General features: G+C 36.4%; 1 protein-coding gene and 1 long non-coding RNA gene across 2 annotated transcripts in view; one reads left to right on the forward strand and one right to left on the reverse strand.

Moving 5' to 3' along the window:
* Positions 1-26,226, forward strand: part of LOC143660046 (uncharacterized) — a 145,433-nt gene that overhangs the window by 88,482 nt on the left and 30,725 nt on the right. The window lies entirely within an intron of this gene.
* Positions 1-26,226, reverse strand: part of LOC143660097 (uncharacterized) — a 44,054-nt gene that overhangs the window by 4,376 nt on the left and 13,452 nt on the right. Inside the window, exon 2 of the long non-coding RNA XR_013163841.1 lies at positions 25,385-25,490. This is a non-coding gene — a long non-coding RNA (uncharacterized LOC143660097). The remainder of the gene's footprint in view (positions 1-25,384; positions 25,491-26,226) is intronic.

The raw sequence follows: 26,226 nt of genomic DNA on the forward strand, positions 1-26,226 counted from the left end.
TTGAGATGGGGGACAACACAAGGGTGCCCATTGTCACCACTATTATTCAACATGGTATTATATGCACTAGCTGGAGCAATTAGACAGGAGAAAGAAATAAAAGGCATCCAAATAGCAACGGAAGAGATAAAACTTTCATTATTTGCAGATGACAAGATCCTATACTTAGAAAACCTTGAGAAATCCACAGTAAAACTACTTGAGCTAATAAACAAATTCACCAAAGTGGCAGGATACAAGATTAATGTACAAAAATCAGTAATGTTTCTATACACAAGCAATGACCTATCTGAGGTGACAACTCAGGAAAGAATTCCATTCAGAATAGTGACCAGAAGAATAAGGTATTTAGGAATAAGGGATGCTAAGGACTTATACACATAAAATTACAAAAAACTTTGCTAAAAGAAATAAAAAATGACCTAAATAGATGGAAAGATATTCCATGCTCATGGATAGGAAGGTTGAATATTGTCAAGATGTCAATTCTACCCAAACTGATCTACAGATTCAATGCAATACCAATCAAAGTCCCAACAACCTACTTTGAAGACTTGGAAAAATTGGTTATCAAATTTATATGGAAGGGAAAGAGACCTCGAATAGCTAAAGATATCCTCAAAATGAAGAGTGAACTGGGAGACCTATCACTTCCTGTTTTTAAAGCTTACTATAAAGCCACAGTGGCCAGAACAGCATGGTACTGGCACAAAGACAGAAGGACTGACCAGTGGAATAGAATTGAGTGCACAATGAGGAAGAAGAAAGGAATGTCATTACTGCAGGGTGTTGAAAATAGATGGTAATTAATATTTTAAAATTTTAATTTATGTGTGAAACTAATGCAAAAATTGTTTATTTGGTACAAAACCTGCATTTTGAGTAGTGCATTTCCTAATATAACTTATGTAGACAGCTTGATTGAACACCATAAGTACATGGAACCTTGAGTAGGGCATGAGATTTTGTTGGTTTGTCCAGAGTGATGCCCAAAAAAATCCCAGAGTGATTTGAACAGTGAATAAAAAAGTATTTTCAAAGTCCCCTTCAGGGAATGGTGAGAAAGGGGGAAAGTCAACTTCCCTAAGTTGAATTCTTGATATCCTTACAAGCAGTGCAGACAACCAAGGCTATAGGCTGAGCCCCCAATCTTGGGGTTTGTTCATATGAAACTTAACCCCACAAAGGATAGGTCAAGCCTACTTAAAATTATGCCTATGAGTCACCCCCAAGAGAGCCTCATTTGTTGCTCAGCTGTGGCCTCTCTCTCTCCAGCCAACACAACAAGCAAATTCACTGCCCTCCCGCTGTCTATGTGGGACATGATTCCCAGGGGTGTGGGCCTTCCTGGCAATGTGGGACAGAAATCCTAAAATGAGCTGAGACTCAGCATCAAGGGATTGAGAAAAACCCTAGAATGAGCTGAGACTCAGCATTAAGGGATTGAGAAAACCTTCTCGACCAAAATGGGGAAGAGTGAAATGAGACAAAATAAAGTGTCAATGGCTGAAAGATTCCAAACAGAGTCGAGAGGTTATCCTGGAAGTTACTCTTACACACTAAATAGATATCACCTTGTAAGTCAAGAGGTAATGGAGAGGCTGGAGGGAACAGCCTGAAAATGTACAGCTGTGTTCCAGTAGCCATTTTTCTTGAAGATGATTGTACAATATAGCTTTTGCAATGGACTGTGTGATTGTAAAAACCTTGTGTCTGATGCTCCTTTTATCTACCTTATCAGCAGATGAATAAAACATATGGAATACAAATAAATAATAGGGGGAACAAATGTTAAAATAAATTTAGTTTGAAATGCTAGTGATCAATGAAAGGGAGGGGTAAGGGGTATGGTATGTATGAATTTTTTTCTGTTGTTTTTTTATTTCTTTTTGTGAATTGATGCAAATGTTCTAAGAAATGATGATGATGAATATGCAAAAAAAGTCTAAAAAAACAAAGAATTGAGTGCAGAGATTGACCACCAAATTTATGGACAATTGATCTTTGATAACACTCCCAAATCTACTAAATTGGGACAAGATAGTCTTTTCAATAAATGGGCATGGGAGAACTGGATTTCAATAACCAAAAGAATGAAAGAGGACCCATACCTTACACCCCTACAAAACTTTATTCAAAATGGATCAAAGACCTAAATGTAAGAGCCAGTACCATAAAACTTCTTGAATAAAATGTAGGGAAACATCTTCAAGATCTAGTAATAGGAGGTAGCTTCTTAAACTTCACACCTAAAGCACAAGCTGTGAAAGAAAAAATAGACTGTTGGGAACTCATTAAGATCCAGAGCTTCTGTGCTTCAAAAGACTTTGTTAAAAAGGTGAAGATGCAGCCAACTCAATGTGAGAAAATATTTGGAAACCACATATCAGATAAAGGCTTGATGTCCTGCATACATAAAGAAATTATATGGCTCAAAACAAAAGAACAAACAACCCAATTATAAGATGGGAAGAGGAAATGACTAGGCACTTTTCTGAAGAGCAAATACTGATGGCTAAAAAGCACATAAAGAGCTGCTCATCTTCACTGGCTGTAAGAGAAATGCAAACTAAGACAACAATGAGATAACACCTTATACCTATAAGAATGGCTGCTATTAAACAAACAGGAAACTATAAATGTTGGAGAGAATGTGGAGAAATTGGAACACTTATTTACTGTTGGTGGGAATGTAAAATGGTTCAGCCACTTGGAAATAAATTTGGTGATTCCTCAATAAACTAAATATTGAGTTGCCCTATGACCCAGCAATACCAATACTAGGTATATACTCAGAAGAGTTGAGGGCAGTGACAAGAACAGACATTTGCACACCATAGTGGCACTATTCACAGTTGTCAATAGATGGAAACAATACAAGTGCCCATCAACAGATGAGTGGATAAACAAAATGTGGTATAGACATACGATGGAATGTTATGCAGCATTTAGGCAAAGTGATGTCTGGAAATGTGGCAATCTGGATGAAACTTGAGGACACAATGCTGAGTGAAATAAGTCAGACACAAAAGGACAGATACTGTATGATTCCATTATTATGACTCTGACAAAGCCACCAGTATTTTGGAGGAGCTAGAAGGAAAAATCTGAGTTGAGGGCATGGTAGCCCATGACAAACTCTGAGAACTGTTCTATAGCTGCTTGTTGAAGCGTGCTTTGAAAATTATTGCTTTTTTCTTTCTTTTCTTTGCATGTATGTTACATTTTACAACTAAAAAATGGTTAAAAAAAAAAAGAAAACCTATAGGAGTTATGGTAATATTAGATAAAATAAATTCCTGAAATCAAAAATTTGAAAATACTTAGTAACATAGCTCACTATTATAGCGAAGTTGATATTTGTAATAACTTTTTTACTTGATATTTCAAGAATGCACAAAGTTTTGATAGTTAATCAAATGGTATTTAAGATGCTGTTTAATATTTAGAATTCAAAGTAACTCTGATATCTGTATTTATAGATTTTTTTCTTTCCTTGGTTTAATTTTAAATTGGTTTATGAAACATATTGTACAAACAGGCATTACAATGATTAAATTTTTTTAAAATTTGCCTATGTATAGGCTAACTAAGATATCCATTTTAGGTGGTTAAGGTTTCCATATGTTAACTGTTAAAATATTTGTATCTTTGTATTTTCCTGAAACAAGGAAAATATTTAGTAACATAAGTCATTACTATAGCAATGCAAATATTTGTAAGAACTTTCTCCTTGATATTTTGAGAACATTCACAATTTTGAAAGCTGATCAACTGGTATCCAAGTTAGTGTTTGTTCTAGTTTGCTAGCTGCCGGAATGCCATATACCAGAAACGGAACGGCTTTTAAAAAGGGGAATTTAATAAATTACAAGTTTACAGTTCTAAGGCTGAGAAAATGTCCCAATTAAAGAAAGTCTATAGAAATGTCCAATTTAAGACATCCAGGGAAAGACACCTTGATTTAAGAAGGCTGATGAAGTTCAGGGTTTCTCTCTTGGCAGGAAGGCACATGGTGAACAGTCAGGGTTTCTCTCTCAGCTGGAACAGCACATGGCAAACATGGTGTCATCTACTAGCTTCCTCTCCAGCTCCCTGGGAGGTGTTTTCCTTCTTCATCTCCAAAAATCATTGGCTGGTGGACTCTATGCTTCGTGGTTCTGTGGTGTTCTCTGTTGGGGCTTTCTCGTGGCTCCATCATTCTTTTCTACTCTCTCTGAATCTCCACTTTCTCCAAAATGTTTCCTCTTTTATAGGATTCAGCAAACTAATCAAGACCCATCTAGGATGGGTGGAGACACATCTTTACCTAATCCAGTTTAACAACCACTCTTGATTGAATCACATCTTCGGGGAGATAATCTAATTAAAGTTTCCAGCATATATTACTGAATAAGGATTAGAAGAAACAGCTGCCTTTACAAAATGGGATTAGGATTAAAACATGGCTTTTCTAGGGTACATACATCCTTTCAAAGTGGCACAGTGTTTAATACTTAGAATTTAGGAACTTTGCTACCTGAATATGTAGATTTTTCCTTGTTGCCTCAATTTTAAATTGGTTTATGAAACTTTCTGCACAAATGCAGGCTTTACAATGATTATATGGATACTTTATTTAAATATGCCTATGGTTAGGCTAACAAAGATAACCATTTTTGGGTTCTAAGTGTATTGATTGTTAATAAAATAAAATAAATTTTTAAATAAAATAATATAAGGAATGGTGATTAAATGGCTTCAAGCTATTTTCTTTTTCTAAAGCTTGCACATCTAAAGTCATTAACTTTTTTTTTGTATGGTGTTCTAGTTTGCTAGCTGCTGGAATGCAATATACCAGAAATAGAATGGCTTTTAAATAGGAGAATCTAATAAGTTGCTAGTTTACAGCTCTAAGGCTGTAAAATGTCCCAATGAAAACAAGTCTATAGAAATGTCCAATTAAAGGCATCCAGGGAAAGATACCTTGGTTCAAGAAGGCTGATGAAATTCAGGGTTTCTCTCTCAAGTGAGAAGGCACATAGTGAACATAGTCAGGGCTTCTCTCTCAACTGGAGGGGCACATGGCAAGCACGGCGTCATCTTCTAGCTTTCTCTCCTAGCTTCCTGTTTCATGAAGCTCCCCAGGAGGCATTTTCCTTCTTCATTTCCAAACGCTGCTGGCTGATGGACTCTGTTTCTTGTGGTTATGTCGTTCTGCACTCTCTGAATCTCTCTCATACTCCAAAATGTTTCCTCTTTTATAGGACTTCAGAACTAATCAAGACACACCCAAATGGGTGGAGACATGCCTCCAGCTAATCTAGTTTAACAACCACTTGATTAAATCACATCTCCAGGGAGAGGATCTAATTACAGTTTCAAACATACAATACTGACTAGGAATTAGAAGAAATGGCTGCCTTTACAAAATGGGATTAGGATTAAAACATGGCTTTTCTAGAGTACATACATCATTTCAAACCAGCACACATGGGCAGGCACCAGGAATCAAACCCAGGTCTCCAGCATGGCCGGTGAGAACTCTGCCTGTGAGCCACCATTGCCCACCCACTCTGAACCACCAGTGCCCACTCAACAGTCATTAACTTTTATATCAAAAAGAGAATAATCTTCTGACTACTGTTTGAATTTAGCTTTGGACAATTTACTATTTCACTGAGAACACAAAAGACTGATTTAGTGAATGAAGAGGGGATGGCACAATGCAAACCTGCCTAATTTATGCCAGTTACAATGACACTTTGTTAATGCAGGTGGGGTGAGAATCTCCTTCCCTAATCTTAGTTAGACTGATTTAAGACAGGGGCCATATTTTACTCTTTCCCTTGTGCTTAGAAAAGCATATTGAAAACAAAAGAAATCCAAATATTTGTTGATAGCTTAAAATGCTGTTTAGCAGGTTATAGAGGAGTAAAAATTAAAATATGGGAATTTGGGGAACCAAGATTTGAAGAGAAAAACTAAAATACAATTCATATCATCAATATCTATTTTATGTGAGCAAGGCCTCAACCCATCAACCCAGATGCTTCTCATTAGAACCAGGATGAAACCAAGTAGGGGTTTTAATTTTTTAATGACTGACCTTGGTTGACTCTATTCTTTCATGTGTTTCAGTTCACATGTGGTGTAAAAAGAAAACAAAATAGTTACCGTGTTTAAGTGATTTAAAATGGAGTTCGGTGGTTGTTCTTGAGGTTATTTTATGCAAATCTTAGCCAGTTAACACACACTGCCACAGTATGCAAAGCCTCAAGCGAGTATTCCCCCAAACCCTAAGGACATCTGGACACCAGATATACACCACAAGACAAGCAACTCGGTAAACTAACCTGCAGGACATTTGGAGCACCTGACATAACTAACAACCTCAAACAACAGAGATAATTTTCTTTTTCTTAGCAACCCTTGCCTTGAAGTGCCAAGATGGGACACGATTTGGGGTGTTACTTGAATCTGTGCTCCCCAAATTGCAATCCTAAGACTCCAAACAAATGCCTCTGTTGTCTTGAAAAAAAAAAACCTATAGTAAGCAAAACAGTCGAGTACTGGTACAAGGGCAACATATGGATGAAAGGAATAAAAGTCAGAGTTCAGAAATAAACCCACAAATCTACTGTCAATTTACATTCAAAAACTTTTCATTGTAGTAACATATTTACAACTCAAAATTTCCCATTATACTTTTGACTGTACAATTCAGTAGAGTTAAGTACATTCACAATATTTTGCTACAATTATCAATATCCATTACTCAATGTTTCATCACCTCAAACAGAAGCTTGCTCCTCTTAAGCAATACCACCCCTGCTGCCCACCCACCTGATATCTGGAAACTAAAAATCTGTTATCTGTCTTATGAAATGTACTTAATCAAAGAATTTTATAGAATTAAGTTCATACAATACTTGCCTGATGTGTCTGGCTTATTTCACATAATGTTTCAACAAGTTTTCCAGCTTCATTAATGTTGTAGCATGCCTCAGAACTTCATTCCTTTTTATGGGCTGAATAATATTCCATTGGGTGTACATACATTTTCCTTAACCTTTCATCTGTTGAAGGAGACTTGAATAGCTTTGACCTTTTGGGTATTTTGAAAAATACTTCTATGAACATTGTAACACAATAATCTTTTTGAGTCCCTGCTTTCAATTCTTTTAGATATATACCTAGAAGTGAGATTGCCTGTTCATAGGGTCATAGGGGAGTTCTGTGCTTAACTTTTTAAGGAAAAACCAAACTATTGTCCACAGAAACCGTACCATTTTACATTCTCACCAACAATGTACTAAGAGTCCTATTTCTCCTCATCTTCCTCAACAATTATTTTCCATTTTTAATGAAAAGAAAACTTTTATGGGGTGTGAGATGATATCCCATTATGGTTTTTTATTTGTATTTCCCTAAAAGCTTATGATGTTGAGCCTCTTTTCATGTGTAAACTGGCCATTTGTATCTCTTCCTCGGAGAAGTGTCTGTTGAAGTCTTTTGCCGATTTTAAAATGAGGTTATTTGTTTATGCTGCTGAGTTATGATAGTTCTTTATATAGTCTGGATACAAAACCATTATCAGATATATGGATAACACATTTTCTCATATTGTCTTTTCACTTTCTTTTTTTTTCTTCATGCAAAAACATTTTTGAATTTGTACGTTTAGTTGCTATCATTGCACACTCTAGGCATTATAAGATTATAGGATCTCAGTCTTTATCGTCTATTTTTCCTTCTGTTTTCATTTGTTCCCCCAGCTCTCGTCCCCCTATCATGCTCACGTTCAGCTGCATTGAGTGTACTAACATTATTATGCTACAATTAGGTAGTATTGTGCTATCTATTTCATATTTTTACAATCAGTCCTGTTGCACAATCTGTATCCTTTGAGCTCCAATTACCCAATATCTACCCTATTTCTCCTGATTACCTCTGTTCTTAACTGAAATTCTCCAAGTTTATACATTAATGTTAGTTCATATCAGTGAGACCATACAGTATTTGTCCTTTTGTTTCTGGCTAATTTCACTCACCATGTCCTCAAGGTCAATACATGTTGTTACATGCTTCATGACTTTATTCTGTCTTACAGCTGCATAATATTCCATTGTATGTATATACTACAGCTTGTTTAGCCACTTGTCTGTTGATGGACATTTGGGGCGTTTCCATCTCTTCGCAACTGTAAATAATGCTGCTATAAACATTGGTGTGCAAATGTCCATTTGTGTCCTTGCCCTCATGTCCTCTGAATAGATACCCAGCAATGGTATTGCCAGATCATATGGCAATTCTATACCTAGCTTCCTGAGGAACCGCCCAACTGCCTGTCACAGTGGTTGTACCATTTGACATTCCCACCAACAGTGGATAAGTATGCCTCCTTCTCCACATCCTCTCCAGCACTTATCGTTTTCTGTTTTATTGATAATGGCCATTCTTGTGGGTGTGAGATAATATTTCATTGTGGTTTTCATTTGCATTTTCATAACAGCCAGGGAAGTTGACCATCTTTTCATGTGGCTTTTGGCCATTTGTATTTCCTCTTCTGAGAAGTGTCTGTTCATGTCTTTTGCCCATTTTGTTATTGGGTTGCTGTGTTTTTGTCATTGAGTAGAACAATGTCTTTATATATTCTGGATACTAGACCCTTATTTGATATATTGTTTCCAAATATTGTCTCCCATTGTGTAGGCTGCTTTTTTACTTTCTTGACAAAGTTCATGGCTGCACAAAAGTTTAATTTTGAGGAGTTCCTATTTATCTATTTTTTTCTTCAGTGCTCATGCTTTGGGTGTAAGATCTAGGAAACCACTTCCTATTATAACTTTTAAAAGATACTTCCCTACATTTTCTAAAAGTTTTATGTTCTTAGATCTAATACTTAGGTCTTCAATCCATTTTGAGTTAATTTTTGTACATGGTGTGAGTTATGGATCCTCTTTCATTCTTTTGCATGTGAATATACAGTTCTCCAAGCACCACTTATTGAAGAGATTGTTCTGTCCCAGGTGAGTTGCCTTGACTGCCTTATCAAAGATCAATTGTCCATAGATGACAAGTTCTATATCTGAACACTATATGATTCCCTTTGTCAGTATATCTATCTTTAGGCCAGTATCATGCTGTTTTAACCACTGTAGCTTTGGAATATGTCTTAAACTCAGGTAGTGTGAGACCTCCAACTTCATTTTTCTTTCTCAGGATATTTTTACCTAATCGGGACACCCTGCCCTTCCAGATAAATTTTGTTATTGCTTTTTCAATTTCTGAAAAGCAAGTTTTTGGGATTTTAATTGGTATTGCATTGAATCTATAAATCAATTTAGGTAGAATTGACATCTTAACTACATTTAGTCTTCCAATCTATGAACACGGTATGCCCTTCCATTTATTTAGGTCTTCTGTGATTTCTTTTAGCAATTTCTTGTAGTTTTCTTTGTAGAGATCTTTTGTATCCTTAGTTAAATTTATTCCTAAATATTTTATTCTTTTGGCTGCAATTGTAACTGGAATTTGTTTGATTGCCCCTTCAGACTGATCATTTCTAGTGTATAGAAACACTACAGATTTCTGGGTGTTGATCTTGTATCCTGCCACTTGCTGGACTAATTTATTAGCTCTACTAGTTTTGCTGCGGATTTTTTTTGGTTTTGACATATAGTATCATATCATCTGCAAACAGTGAGAGTTTTACTTCTTCCTTTCCAATTTTGATGCCTTGCATTGCTTTTTCTTATCTAATTACCCTGGTTAGAACTTTCAACACAATGTTGAATAACAATGGTGATAGCGGACATCCTTGTCTTGGTCCTGATCTTAGGGGGAAAGCTTTCAGAATTTCCCCATTGAGGGTGATGTGAGCTGTGGGTTTTTCTCAGATTCCCTTTATTATGTTGAGGAAGTTCCCTTCTATTCGCATTCTTTGAAGTGTTTTCAACAAGGAAGGATATTGAATTTTGTCAAATGCCTTTTCTGTATCAATCAAGATGATTGTGTGATTTTTCTGCTTTGATTTGTTGATATGGTGTATTACATTAATTGATTTTCTTAGGTTGAACCATCCTTGCATACCTGGGATGAACCCACTTGGTCATTGTGTATAATTCTTCAAATGTGCCGTTGGATTCAATTTGCAAGAATTTTGTTCAGGATTTCAGCATCTATATTCATAAGAAAGATTGGTCTGTAATTTTGTTTTCTTGTAATATATTTGTCTGGCTTTGTTATGAGGGTGATATGGCTTCATAGAATGAGTTAGGTAGCCTTCCTTCCTTTTCAATTTTTTTTAAAGAATTTGAGTAGGATTGGTACTAATTCTTCATTGAATGTTTGATAGAATTCACACATGAAGCCATCTGGTCCTGGACTTTTCTTTTTGGGGAGCTTCTTGATGACTGATTCTATTTCTTTACTTGTGAATGGTTGGTTGTGGTCGTCTATTTCTTCTCAAGTCAATGTTGGTTGTTCATATGTTTCCAGGAAGTTGTCCATTTCAGCTTTGTCTAGTTTATTAGCATAAAGTTGTTCATCGTTTCCTGTCATTAATTCCTTTATTTCTGTGGGGTCAGTGGTTATGTCTCGTCTTCCATTTCTGATTTTATTTATTTGCATCCTCTCTCTTCTTCTTTTTGTGAACCTTGTGAAGGGTCCATCCATCCTACTGATTTTCTCAAAAGACCAACTGCTGGTTTTGTTGATTTTCTCAATTGTTTTCATGTTCTCAATTTCATTTTTTTCTGCTCTAATCTTTGTTATTTCTTTCCTTTTGCTTGCTTTGGGGTTAGTTTGGTCTTCTGCCTCTAGCTCTTTGAAGTGAACACTAAATTCCTCAATTTTTGCTCTTTCTTCTTTTTTGATTTATGCATTTAGGGAAATAAATTTCCCTCTTAGTACTGCCTTGGCTGCATTCAATACATTTTGATATTTTACATTTTCATTTCCATTTGCCTCGAGGTATTTACAAGATTTCTCTTGTAATTTCTTCCTTGACCCACTGGTTGTTTAAGAGTGTGTTCTTCTGACTATATATATTTGTGAATTTTCTGGCCCTCTGTCTGTTATTGATTCCCAACTTCATTCCTTTATGGTCCAAAAAGTACTTTGTATGAATTTCAATCTTTTAAAATTTATTATGACTTGCTTTGTGACCCAACATATGGTCTAAACTTGAGAATGATCCATGAACACTTGAGAAAAAGCTGTATCCTGTTATGGTGGTGTGTAATGTCTGTTGAGTTTAGCTCATTTTTTAAGTATTATTCAAATTCTGTTTCTTTACTGATCCTCTGTCTAGATGTTCTTTCCATTGATGAGAGCGCAAAATCGAAGTCTCCAACTTTTTTTAACTTTTTCTTTATTAATTAAAAAAAATTAACAAACAAAACATTTAGATATCATTCCATTCTACATATACAATCAGTAATTCTTAATATCATCACATAGTTGCATATTCATCATTTCTTAGTACATTTGCATCGATTTAGAAAAACAAATAAAAAGACAACAGAAAAAGAAAGAAAATGATAATAGAGAAAAAAAAACTACACGTACCATACCCCTTACCCCTCGCTTTCATTTACCACTATTTCAAACTGAATTTATTTTAACATTTGTTCCCCCTATTATTTATTTTTATTCCATATGTTCTACTCTTCTATTGATATAATAGGTAAAAGGAGCATCAGACATAAGGTTTTCACATTCACAGAGTCTCATTGTGAAAGCTATATCATTGTTCAATCATCATCAAGAAACATGGCTACTGGAACACAGCACTACATTTTCAGGCAATTCCCTCCAGCCTCTCCATTACATCTTGAACAACAAGGTGATATCTACTTAATGCATAACAATAACCTCCAGGATAACCTCTCCACTCTGTTTGGAATCTCTCACCCATTGACACTTAGTTTCATTTCACTTTTCTCCCTTTGGTCGAGAAGGTTCTCTCATTCCCTTGATGTTAATTCTCAGCTCATTCTAGGGTTTTTCTCAGTCCTTTGATGCTGAGTCTCAGCTCATTCCAGGATCTCTGTCCCACGTTGCCAGGAAGGTCCAAACCCCTGAGAGTCATGTCCCATGCAGAGAGGGGGAGGGTGGTGAGACTGTTGTCATGTTGGCTGAAGAGAGAGGCCACATCTGAGCAACAAAAGAGGCTCTCTTGTGGGTGACTCTTAGGCCTAAATTTTAAATAGTATATAAAATTGACATTTTAACTATATTTAGTCTTCCAATCCATGAACATGGTATGCCCTTCCATCTATTTAGGTCTTCTGTGATTTCTTTTAACAATTTCTTGTAGTTTTCTTTGTATAGTTTTGGGGTTAAGTTTCATGTGAACAAACCCCAAGACTGGGGGCTCAGCCTATAGCTTTGGTTGTCCACACAGCTTGTGAGAATATCAAGAATTCAACTTGGGGAAGTTGAATTTCTTCCTGCTCTCACCATTCCCCAATGGGGGATTGCAAATACTTTTCCAGTCACTGATCAAATCACTCTGGGATTCATCGGGGCATCACTCTAGACAAACCAACAAAATCTCATGTCCTACCTGAGATTCCAAGTACTTATGACATTCAATCAAACTATCTACACGAATTATATTAGTAAATGCTCTAGTCAAAATATAAATTTTGTAACAAACTTTTTTCTTTAGTCTAACACATAAGGTGACATTTTAAAGTATTAATTATCATCTATTTTCAGCACCCTGCAGTAATGACAATCCTTTGTTCTTCCTGATGCCAAAACATTTAAAAAATCTGTACATTGTACATTTCACTATTATTATACACTCTAGGCATTCCTAGATTATACCATCTAGATCTTTAACATCTATCTTTCTTTCTGATTTCATTTATGTCCCCAGCCCTCCTTCCTCTATCATTCTCACATGCAGCTTCATTCAGTGTTTTAATATAATTACATTACAGTTCGGTAGTATTGTGCTGTCCATTTCGGAGTTTTTGTATCCAGTCCTGTTGCACAGTCTGTATCCCTTCAGCTCCAATTATCCACTATCTTACCCTATTTCTATCTTCTGATAGTCTCTGTTACCAACGACATATTCTAAGTTTATTCACTAATGTCGGTTCATATCAGTGAGACCATACAGTATTTGTCCTTTAGTTTTTGGCTAGTCTCACTCAGCATAATGTTCTCTAGGTCCATCCATGTTGTTACATACTTCATAAGTTTATTCTGTCTTAGACCTGCATAATATTCCATTGTATGTATATACCACAGTTTGTTTAGCCACTCGTCTGTTGATGGACATTTTGGCTGTTTCCATCTACTTACAATTGTAAATAATGCTGCTATAAACACTGGTGTGCAAATGTCCATTTGTGTCTTTGCCCTTAAGTCCTCTGAGTAGATACCTAGCGATGGTATTGTTGGGTCATATGGCAATTCTATATTCAGCTTTTTGAGGAACTGCCAAACTGCCTTCCACAGTGGTTGCACCATTTGACATTCCCACCAACAGTGGGTAAGTGTGTCTCTTACTCCACATCCTCTCCAGCACTTGTTGTTTTCTGTTTTGTTGAAAATGACCATTCTGGCGGGTGTGAGATGATATCTCATTGTGGTTTTGGTTTACACTTCTCTAGTGGCCAGGGACATTGAGCATCTCTTCATGTGCCTTCTGGCCATTTGTATTTCCCCTTCTGAGAAGTGTCCGTTTAAGTCCTTTTCCCATTTTGTAATTGGATTGGCTGTCTTTTGGTGTTCAATTGAACAATCTCTTTATAAATTATGGATACTAGACATTTATCTGATATGTCGTTTCCAAATATTGTCTCCCATTGTGTAGGCTGTCTTTTTACTTTCTTGATGAAAGTCTTTGATGCACAAAAGTGTTTAATTTTGAGGAGCTCCCATTTATTTATTTATTTCTTCAGTGCTCTTGCTTCAGGTGTAAGGTCCATAAAACCGCCTTCAATTATAAGCTTCATAAGATATCTCCGTACATTTTCCTCTAACTGTTTTATGGTCTTAGACCTAATGTTTAGATCTTTGATCCATTTTGAGTTAACTTTTGTATAGGGTGTGAGATACGAGTCCTCTTTCATTCTTTTGCATATAGATATCCAGGTCTCTAGGCACTATTTATTGAAGAGACTGTTTGTCCCAAATGAGTTGGCTTGACTGCCTTATCAAAGATCAAATGTGCATAGATGAGAGGGTCTATATCTGAGCACTCTATTCAATTCCATTGGTCAATATATCTATCTTTATGCCAGTACCATGCTGTTTTGACCACTGTGGCATCACAATATGCCTTAAAGTCAGGCAGTGTGAGACCTCCAGCTTCGTTTTTTTCCCTCAAGATACTTTTAGCAATTCGGGACACCCTGCCCTTCCAGATAAATTTGCTTATTGGTTTTTCTATTTCTGAAAAGTAAGTTTTTGGGATTTTGATTTGTAGTGCGTTGATTCTGTAAATCACTTTAGGTAGAATTGACATTTTAACTATATTTAGTCTTCCAATCCATGAACATGGTATGCCCTTCCATCTATTTAGGTCTTCTGTGATTTCTTTTAACAATTTCTTGTAGTTTTCTTTGTATAGGTCTTTTGTCTCTTTAGTTAAATTTATTCCTAAGTATTTTATTCTTTTAGTTGCAATTGTAAATGGGATTCGTTTCTTGATTTCCCCCTCAGCTTGTTCATTACTAGTGTATAGAAACACTACAGATTTTTTGAATGTTGATCTTGTAACCTGCTACTTTGCTGTACTCGTTTATTAGCTTTAGTAGTTTTGCTGTGGATTTTTCAGGGTTTTCAACGTATAGTATCATATCATCTGCAAACAATGATAGTTTTACTTCTTCCTTTCCAATTTTAATGCCTTGTTTTTGTTTTCTTGTCTAATTGCTCTGGCTAGAACTTCCAACACGATGTTGAATAACAGTGGTGATAGTGGACATCCTTGTCTTGTTCCTGATCTTAGGGGGAAAGTTTTCAATTTTTCCCCATTGAGGATGATATTAGCTGTGGGTTTTCATATATTCTCTTTATCATTTTAAGGAAGTTCCGTTGTATTCCTATCCTTTGAAATGTTTTCAACAGGAAAGGATGTTGAATCTTGTCAAATGCCTTCTCTGCATCAATTGAGATGATCATGTGATTTTTCTGCTTTGATTTGTTGATATGGTGTATTACATTAATTGATTTTCTTATGTTGAACCATCCTTGCATACCTGGGATGAATCCTACTTGGTCATGATGTATAATTCTTTTAATGTGTTGCTGGATTGGATTTGCTAGAATTTTGTTGAGGATTTTTGCATCTATATTCATTACAGAGATTGGTCTGTAGTTTTCTTTTTTGTAATATCTGCCTGGTTTTGGTATGAGGGTGATGTTGGCTTCATAGAATGAATTAGGTAGCTTTCCCTCCACTTCAATTTTTTTGAAGAGTTTGAGCAGGGTTGTTACTAATTCTTTCTGGAATGTTTGGTAGAATTCACATGTGAAGCCATCTGGTCCTGGACTTTTCTTTTTGGGAAGCTTTTGAATGACTGATTCGATTTCTTTACTTGTGATTGGTTTGTTGAGGTCATCTATTTCTTCTTGAGTCAAAGTTGGTTGTTCATGCCTTTGTAGGAACTTGTCCATTTCATCGACATTGTTGTATTTGTTAGCATAAATTTGTTCATAGTATCCTGTTATTACCTCCTTTATTTCTGTGAGGTCAGTGGTTATGTCTCCTCTTCCATTTCTGATCTTATTTATTTGCGTCCTCTTTCTTCTTCTTTTTGTCAATCTTGCTAAGGGCCCATCAATCTTATTGATTTTCTCATAGAAGCAACTTCTGGTCTGATTGATTTTCTCTATTGTTTTCATGTTCGCAATTTCATTTATTTCTGCTCTAATCTTTGTTATTTCTTTCCTTTTGCTTGCTTTGGGGTTAGTTTGCTGTTCTTTCTCTATTTATTCCAAGTGGACAATTAATTCCTGAATTTTGCCCTTTCTTCTTTTTCGATATAGGCATTTAGGGCAATAAATTTCCCTCTTAACACTGCCTTTGCTGCGTCCCATAAGTTTTGATATGTTGTGTTTTCATTTTCATTCGCCTCATAATATTTATTGATTTCTCTTGTAATTTCTTCCTTGACCCACTGGTTGTTTAAGAGTGTGTTGTTGAGCCTCCACCTATTTGTGAATTTTCTGGCACTCTGCCTATTATTGATTTCCAACTTCATTCCTTTATGATCTGAGAAAGTGTTGTGTATGATTTCAATCTTTTAAAATTTGTTGAGACTTGCTTTGCGACCCAGCATATGGTCTATCTTTGAGAATGATCCATGAGCACTTGAGAAAAAGGTTTATCCTGCTGTTGTGGGGTGTAATGTCCTATAAATGTCTGTTAAATCTAGTTCATTTATTGTAATATTCAAATTCTCTGTTTCTTTATTGATCCTCTGTCTAGATGTTCTGTCCATTGATGAGAGTGGGGAATTGAAGTCTCCAACTATTATGGTAGATGTGTCTATTTCCCTTTTCAGTATTCGCAGTGTGCGCCTCACGTATCTTGGGGGATTCTGGTTCGGTGCATAAATATTTATGATTGTTATGTCTTCTTGTTGAATTGTTCCTTTCATTAGTACATAGTATCCTTCTTTGTCTCTTTTAACTGTTTTACATTTGAAGTCTAATTTGTTCGATATTAGTATAGCTACTCCTGCTCTTTTCTGGTTGTTATTTGCATGAAATATCTTTTCCCAACCTTTCACTTTCTGCCAGTTGAAAAAGAAAAAAAAAAGGAGAGGGAGGTCTGGAGGACAGCATAGAATTGAAGAGTACCAGTAAGGGTAACTTAAAAGATAAAAAGAGAAAGAGGTAAAAGAATATATAGATCTGACAAAATAAAATATTAAAAGATAACATGGTGGATTCAAGAAATGCTCTTTCAGTAATAAGTTTGAATGTTAACAGCCTAAACTTACCAATTAAAAGATACGGATTGGCAGAATGAATTTAAAAAATCTAATTCAGCTATATGATGCTTACAAGAGACTCATCTTAGATACAAAGATACAAATAGATTGAAAGTGAAAGGATAGAAAAATATGTCCCATGCAAGTTGTAACCAAAAGAAAGCAAGGAGTAGCTATACTAACATCAGATAAAATAGACTTTAAATGAAAAGACATCATAAGAGACAAAGAAGGGAACTATATCTTAATAAAAGGGACAACATACCAAGAAGAATTAACTATAGACATTGGCAAAACTGAAGGGAGTGACAGATGTTTCAATAATAATAGTAGGAGACTTCAATACACTACTATCTTCTATAGACAGAACAACCAGACAGAAGATCAACAAAGAAACAGAGAAGTTAAACACCTTGATAAATGAATTAGATCTAACAGAAAAATATGGGTCATTACATATTCAGTCTTCTCTACTGCTCATGGAACATTCTCCAGGATACATCATAGGCTGGGGCACAAAATGGGACTTTATATGTTTTAAAACATGGAAATTATTCAAAGCACTTTCTCTGATCACAATGGGATGAAGCTAGATCTCAATAACCACCAAAGAATAAGAGCATTCACAAATAAATGGAGATTAAATACACACCCCAAAACAAGTAGTGAGTCAAAGAAGAAATTGCTAGATAAATCAGTAGCTATCTGGAAATGAATGCAAATGAGAATACAATTTATCAGAACATGTGGGATGCGGAAAAGCCTCAGCTGAGAGAAATTTATGGCCTAAAGTGCTAATTTTTTAAAACAAGAGCAAAAATCAAGGACTTAACTACTCACCTGGAGGAACATCTCATGCCCTACTCAAGGTTCCATGTACTTATGGTGTTCAATTAAGTTGTCTACCTAAGTTATATTAGGAAATGTACTAGTCAAAATATAAATTTTGTACAAAATAAACATTTTTTGCTTTAGTCTCACACATAAGTTAAAATTTTAAAATATTGATTACCATCTATTTTCAATACCTTACAGTAATGACATTCCTTTGTTCTTCCTCATGCAAAATCATTTTTAAAATTTGTACATTTAGTCACTATCATTATGCACTCTAGGTATTCCTATATTATACTATCTCAGTCTTTACCGTCTTTCTTTCTGATTTCATTTGTGCCCCCAGTCCTCCTTCCTCTATCATTCTCACATTCAGCTTCATTCAGTGTTTGAACATAATTGTATTACAGTTAGGTAGTATTGCATCATCAGCCTTCTAGAATCAAGGTATCATACTCTGGATGCCTTAGATTGTACATTTCTATAGACTTGTTTTAATGTGGACAATTTTACAGCCTTAGAACAGTAAACTTACAAGTTATCAAATTCCCCTTTTCAAAACCCATTCCATTTCTGGTATATTGCATTCTGGCAGCTAGCAAACTAGAACAGCCACAGTGGTCAATACAGCATGGTACTGACATAAAGACAGAAGTATTGACCAATGGAATTGAATCAAGATCACAGAAACAGGCCACCAAATCTATGGTCAAGTGATTTTTCACTAGGTCCCCAAATCCACTGAACTGGGCAAAATAGTCTTTTCAATAAATGGGCATGGGAGAATTGGATATTAATAGTCCAAAGAATGAAAGAGGATTCTTATACCTTACATCCTATATGAAAATTAACTCAAAATGGATCAAACACCTAAATGTAAAAACTAGCACCATAAAGCTTCTAGAAGAAAATGTAGGGGCACATCTTCAAGAACTAGTAATAGGAGGTAGCTTCCTAAACATTATACCCAAAGCACAAGCAACAAAAGAAAAAACAGATAAATGGGAACCCCTCAAAATCAAATGCTCCTGCACCTCAAAAGACTTTGTCAAAAAGATGAAGAGGCAGCCAATTCAAGGGGAGAAAATCTTTGGAAATCACACATCGGACAAAGGTTTCATATCCTGTATATATAAATAAATCATACAATTCAACAACAGAAGAATAAACAACCCAAGTGTAAAATGAGCTAAAGATATGAATAGGCATTTTTCTGAAGAACAAATACAAATGGCTCAAAAGGACATGAAAAGATGCTCATTTTCATTACCTATAAGGGAAATGAAGATCAAGACTACCATGTGAAACCATCTCACACCTATAAGAATGGCTTCTTTTAAACAAACAGGAAACTATAAATGTTGGAGAGGATGTGGAGAAATTGGGACACTTGTGCACTGCTGATGGGAATGTGCAATGATACAGCCACTATGGAACACAATTTGGCAGTTCCTTAGGAAACTAAATATTGAGTTGCCCTATGACCCAGTAATAGCACTATTTGGTATATAGCCAGAAGAGCTGAAAGCAGTGACACAGAGACATCTGGACACTGATGTTCATAGCAGCATTATTCACAACTGCCAAAAGATGAAAACAATTTACATGCCCATCAACAGATGAGTGGATTAACAAAATGTGGTCTATACATACGATGGAATATTAGGCAGCAGTAAGACAATTCATGTCCTGAAGCACATGACAAGACGGATGAGCCCTGAGGACATAATGCAGAGTGAAATAAGCCAGACACAAAAGGATAGATACTGTATGACTCCATTTTTATGTCCATGGTAAAGGTAAAATCAGAGGCTTATAGTACAGAATATAGGGGACTTAGAGATACATAGATGCTAGAGATCGGTGAATGGATAGTTAAGGAGATTGGGAATCCATTCCACAAATGGAAGGGAATAGATAGAAGTGAAGGCAGTTCTCTATTGGGTCTATAAGTAATATTACCATATTGAAGTTGAACAAGATTGAAAGGGGTTGTATAGACCTATATGTCTCACTGATTAACACTAGAATTATAAATAAGTTCTTGCAAGAAATACTTCAATGATATGACTCGTGTACAAAGAGTGTTCAAGTCCAGGGTACAGGGAGAAAACTGCTATTGCATGCTATGGGCTTTGTTTAACAGCAAAACCACAGCAACAGCATGGGTAAATAATGGGGAGAGCAAAAAGAGTTAAGGGGAGGTTTAGATTTCCTAGTTGGTGAGGGTGTGTTAATTGGCTATCTTTCTCTTGGTAACAATGAAATCACCTAAAAGTAAGATTGCTGACGGACTGTGGACTTTGGGCATTATATGTGATGCCTAATGAATGCAGGTAGCTGAAGGATTCCCCGACTGAGAAGTAGATTGGCAAATGATGGCATATACACCTGATCTAATATTGTGCTGCTATAAAAAGGAACGAAGTCATGAGGTATGCAACAATGTGAATGAACCTGTGGAAATTTGGTGAGGCAAAATAAACACAGAAATGAAAGAACAATTATTGTATGGTCTCCTTTAGAAAATGCTTATAAGAAAGTAGGCCTAGATTGTAAGCTTTTATAGGAGACACATTTAACTTGGAGTGGTAATTATTATTTCTGGGTTTTGAGAAGCTGTTTTATATACCTATAACTTGGTATTTAGGGATAAGAAAGGAGCTGTTCAGGTCGGATTAAGATAATTCTGAATGCAGGGGTAAGGAAGATATTGTTTATATTTTAGAACCACACCTACTCTTTGAGACTAAAGGAAGAAAGGTTTATTTTGTCTGGTACCTAAATTTTCTGTAGCACATAATCTAAAACAATCTGTCTGGATAGCTCATTTGAACAATTGAAACACAAGGAGTCCAGAATAAGAATGAGGGCCTTTAATCCTGCATAGCTTAATGTAATGCCTGGATACATCCAAGAATATATTAAGCAAATAATCAAAAAGTATTGTCAAAGTCTCTTGAGGGATGGGAGGAAAAACCTGGAAATATTAAACTTTACCATCAGGGAATCTCCTAATAGTGTGTCAAACATCAGGGACACCCAAATCAATAGACCAAGCCCTCGTTCTTGAGGCCTACTCTTGTGAAGCTTATGTAGATAGTGGAGAAGCTTAGCCTATCTATAGGTATGCCTAAGAGTTGCTTCTGGAGGACCTCTTTTGTTGCTCAGACATGGCCTCACTCTAAGTCCAACTCTACAAGTGAAATAATTGCCTTCTCCCCTACATGGGACATGACATCCAGGGGTAAAATTTTCCCTGGTGGCGTGAGACATGACTCCCAGAAATGAATCCAGCCCTGACACCATGGGATCAACAATTCCATCCTGACCAAAAGGAAGGAAAGTATCAGTGGCTGAGGGAGTTTAAATAGAGTTGAGAGGCTACTCTGAACGTCACTCTTATGCAAACTTCAGTTAGACACTGCTACCTATCCTAACTTGCCAAACCAAAACTATTCTAGTCAATCCTAAAGAATACCTAGGGCAACATATAAGATTCTACATAGGTTCCATGCACTAGGGTAACTTCCCAGAAACGTACAACCTTCAGATGGGTCCCTGGACAAGAAAAGTCCTGAAACCTAGAGAACCCAGCCTCTCCAGAACATCAGCTAGTTCCATTTCCCTATCCCGTATTACTGATAGCCCCTTCTTACACAAAAAAGTTAGAATGGCACAGCCAAATACTCTTAAAGAGTGGGATTGAAAGAAGGACAAAGGTGATGGTAGACTTATACAGAGAAGGTAGGTTTTAAAAACTAAATATGATTGCTGAATCATTAAATTGATATTTCTCTTAGTCTCCAGTATCATAGAGCAGCTAGATGTATAAACCTAAAATTATGGAATTGTAACCCATACCAAACTCTGAGATCTGTTCTCCAACTAAGTGTTGTGCTATGCTTTGAAATGTATTCCTTTTTGTACATATGTTATTTTTTACACACAAAAAAAGAAAAGAAAAGGTCGATTGTGATTATAAAAAATATTTATTCTTTCTAGCCTCCTATATTCTGGAGCAGCTGGGAGAGAATGGTATGGTTGCCCATGACAAACTCTGAGATCTGTCCTGTAACTACCTGTTGAAGAGTGCTTTGAAAACTATTGCTTTTTTTCCTTTGCTTTGTATATATGTTATATTATACAATAAAAAAGTTTTTTAAAAATAGCATAGTACAGTGTTACAAACAGCATGGTACTGCCATAAAGATAGACATAATGATTAATGGAATAGAATTGAATTTAGAAACACATCCCCAGACTTTTGGTCAATTGATTTTTGACAAGGCCCCCTAGTCCACTCACCTAGATCTGAACAGTATCTTCAATAAATGGTGTTGAGAGAACTGGATATCCATATCGAAAAGAATGAAAGAGGACCTCTAAATCACTCCCTATGCCAACTGGAATCTACTATGGACCTCAGAAAAGCCATGTCTTTTAATCATCACTCAATATTGCTGGGTGGGATCTTTTTATAGTTTTCATGTAGATGTGACCCACCCAATCATGGGTAGTAACTTTTGATTAGATGGTTTCCATGGAGATGTAGGGATGCATTTGCAAGGCTTAGTGATAGGCAATGGTTTCTTAGACCTTTTACCCAAAGCAGGAGCAATGGAAGAAAAAATAGACAAATCCCCCCAAATTGAATACTTTTGTGCTACAAATGAGGAATGCAACTATGTGAATGAATATGTAGGAGACAAAATAAGCCAGAAACAAAAAAAAACAACAATGGTATGGTCTCCTGTAGAAAATGCTTATAAGAAAACAGAAGCCTAGACTGTAAGCTTTTAGAGCAGACACATTAAGTCTGGAGTGGTGATTATTATTTCTGGATTTTGAGAGGCTGTTTTATATATATAACCTGATTATTTAGAGATAAGAACAAAGCCGAACTGGTTGGGGTTAAAGTAATTCAGAACATAGGGGTAAGGAAGACAGTGTCTATATTTTAGTACCATATGTACTCTTTGAGACCAATGGAAGAAAGGTTTATTTGATCTGGAACTGAAATTTTCTGTAGTGCATAATCTAATTCAACCTATCTGTATAGCTCACTTGAACAACTGAAACACAGGTAGCACAGAATGAGAAAGAGGTCCTTTAATTCTGTACAGATTTCTGTAATGCCTGGAAACATCCTAGAGTATATTAATCAGATAATCAAAAAAGTACTGGCAAAGTCCCCTGAGGGAGGGGAGAAAGACTACGGAACTATTAAACCTTACCATCAAGGAATCCCTTTATACTGTGCCAAACTTTGGGGACACCCAAGTCAATAGGCCATGCCCTTGTTCATGAGGCTTACTCTTGTGAAGCTTATATAGGTAGCATAGAAACTTAGACCACCTATAGGCATGCCTAAGAGTTACTCCTGGAGGACCTCTGTTGTTCTCATATGTTGCCTCAGTCTCTTTACATCCAATTCTGCAAGTGAAATCATTGCCCTCCCCGCTATGTGGGACATGACATCCAGGGGTGAAAGTCTCCCTGGTGATATGGGAGAGGACTCCCAGGGAGGAATCCAGACCTGGTACCATGGCATCAACAACTACATCCTGACCAAACGGGGTAAAAGAAGTATAATTAATAAAGTATCAGTGGCAGAGAGAGTTCAAATAGAGTCGAGAGGCTACTCTGGAGATTGTTCTTATGCAAGCCTCAGGTAGACCTTGCTACCTATCATAACCTGCCAACCCCCAATCAGGACCATTCCAGCCAATCCTAAAGAACACCTAGGTCAATTTATAAGATTCCCTAAGAGTTCCAGGCACTAGAGTAACTTGCCAGAAACCTACAACCTCCAGATGGGCCCCTGGTCCATATACGTCCTGAAATCTAGCCCCGTTTCTCCAGAACATCAAATAGTTCCATCTCCCTACGCCATATTAGTGACAGACCCTTCCAATATGAAAAATTTAGAATTGCCATAGCCCAAACAACCCCAATGAGAGGTATGGAAAGATCAAAGGTGATGGTGGAATTATACATAGAAGATAAGACTTAACAAATGAATATGAATGCTGAATCATTAAATTGATATCTCTTTTAGTCTCCAGCATTTTAGAGCAGCTAGAAGTAAACACCTAAAATTGGGAAATTGTAACCCATGTCAAAGTCTGAAATATGTTCTACAACTAATTGTGGTGCTGTGCTTGGAAATTTATAGCTTTTTTGTATACATGTTATTGCTCACAAAAAAGAGAAGGAAAAAAATTGATTGTGATGAAAAAAAAATATTTAAGCCTTCTAGCCTCCTATATTCTGGAGCAGCTAGAAAGAAAAATAGGAGAGGATCATATGGTAGCCCATGACAAACTCTGGGATGTATCCTGTAATCAGTTTTTGAAGAGTACTTTGAAAACTATTGTTTTTTTCTTTGCTTTGTATATACGTTATACTATACAATAAAAAAAGTTAAAAAAAATTGTAAAAACAGATTAGGGAAGGTATAGGAAGTGGAGGTAAACCCACACTTAGCTAAAGAAAAAGCTTAAATGTTGCTTTTTAAAAATCTAGATCATTATTTCTTTTTCTAACACCCTTCACCTGAAGCTTAGGGCCTTAATTTAATGTTGTTTTAGCTGCCCCTTTCCTGCTCCTCCCCCATAATAAAGTTTTTGTCAAATTTCAAAAAAAAAAGAAAAAAGAAAACAAATATCCTTCATAAGTACAGACAAAATATTACCAAATACTTAACAAAATATTACCAAATAGAATACAGCAATACATAAAAAGAAATATACTGTATGACTAAGGATATAATGCTGGTTCAATATTGGAAAATTAACTAATGTAATTGATTCCATATTAATAGATTAAAGAAGAAAATATATATGAACACATTAATTAATGCAGAAAAATCATATGACAAAGTGCAACACCCATTTATGGTAAAAATGCTCAGTAAAATAGGAAGACAAGAAAATTTTCTCAAAAACCTACAGCAAATATTATTCTTTAATGATGAGAGACTGAATGTTTTCCTCCTAATATTGAGACAAAGCAAGGATGGCACTCTTATTCAACATAGTGCTGGAATTTCCAGCCAATCCAAAAGGGCAAGAAAAGGAAATAAATATAATACATGTTGAGAAAGGTAGAAACAAAAATGTCCCTATTTGTGGATGGCATGGTTGTCTTTGCAGAAAATCCCAAAAAGTATACAAATACAATAACACAATTCTGGAACTAATGCGTTCAGCAAGGCTGCAGGGTACAAGAGAAACATGAAAATGAACTGCATTTTTATATTTTAACAATGAACATGTGGACACTTGAAATTAAAAATAGAATCCCATTCATCATCACTATATTTTAGTAAAAAACAAGAATAAATATTGAACTCATACAATGTGTCTTCTTTGAACACAATGGAATGAAGCTAGAAATAACAAAGACAGAACTAGAAAATTCACAAAATAATGAAATCAAACAATACACTCTTAAATAACCAACATGTCAAAGAAGAAATTACAAGGTAAATGAGGAAATATCTTGAAGCAAATGAAAATGAAAACTAAGTATTCCAAAACTTATGGAATGCAGAAAGGCTAGTTGAGAGGGAAATTTATAGCTTTAAATGCCTATCTTACCTTTTTTTTTTTTTGCATGGGCAGGCATCGGGTATCAAACCCGTCTCCGGCATGATAGGCAAGAACTCTGCCTGCTGAGCCACCATGGCCGGCCCCAAATGCATATCTTAAAAAAAGAAGAAACAGAATTCCAGAGATGATAGAATAGGATAGAATGAGTTCACCCCCTGCTCCAAAAGAAGTGACAGAAAAATGACCAGGACAGCAGTTCTAGGGTGCAAATAATGACCTGAGAGGGTCTTCTACACTTCATAAGGAGGTCCTGGATGAAAATACAGAGAACTGGGTGAGTGGGCGCCATCAGGACTCCACTGAGGACAAGAGGCCACTTCCAAAAGTGTCTGCTACCCCAGCTAGTTTGGGATATAAGTCCTCTCAGATCTACAGCCTGGACCTCTCTCGGGGAACCTAGAAGCCAGTAAATGAGCTTTCGCTGTTGATAGAGACCATCCAACTAGTGCAATGAGCCTACAGCTCATCTTTCCACATGAAGGTCCAGAGCCTTCAGGAGTGCACAGACAGGGAGATGGGAATGAGGAAGCGAGCCAAGCCATGCTTCGTAAATGACCTGTGCCCATGTACCCACACCCCCCACCCTCCAACCGCAAGTTATGCTCCAGCAACCACACAGTGCCCCCATGAGCCCTATGCACCCAAGTCCTGAACCCCATGTCCCAAGCACCAGCACCCAAAACCTGTGCCCCATGAACCTGAGACCAAACCCTGTATCACAAGCATGTGTTCAAGTACCCATGTGCCCCACCCCCACCCCCACCCCAATGCCCAGAACCCCACACATTCCATGCACCCACGCCCCACTGCACATACAACCCATGCCCACA

Source organism: Tamandua tetradactyla, chromosome 16 (genome assembly GCF_023851605.1).
Source record: "Tamandua tetradactyla isolate mTamTet1 chromosome 16, mTamTet1.pri, whole genome shotgun sequence".
NCBI lineage: Eukaryota > Metazoa > Chordata > Mammalia > Pilosa > Myrmecophagidae > Tamandua > Tamandua tetradactyla.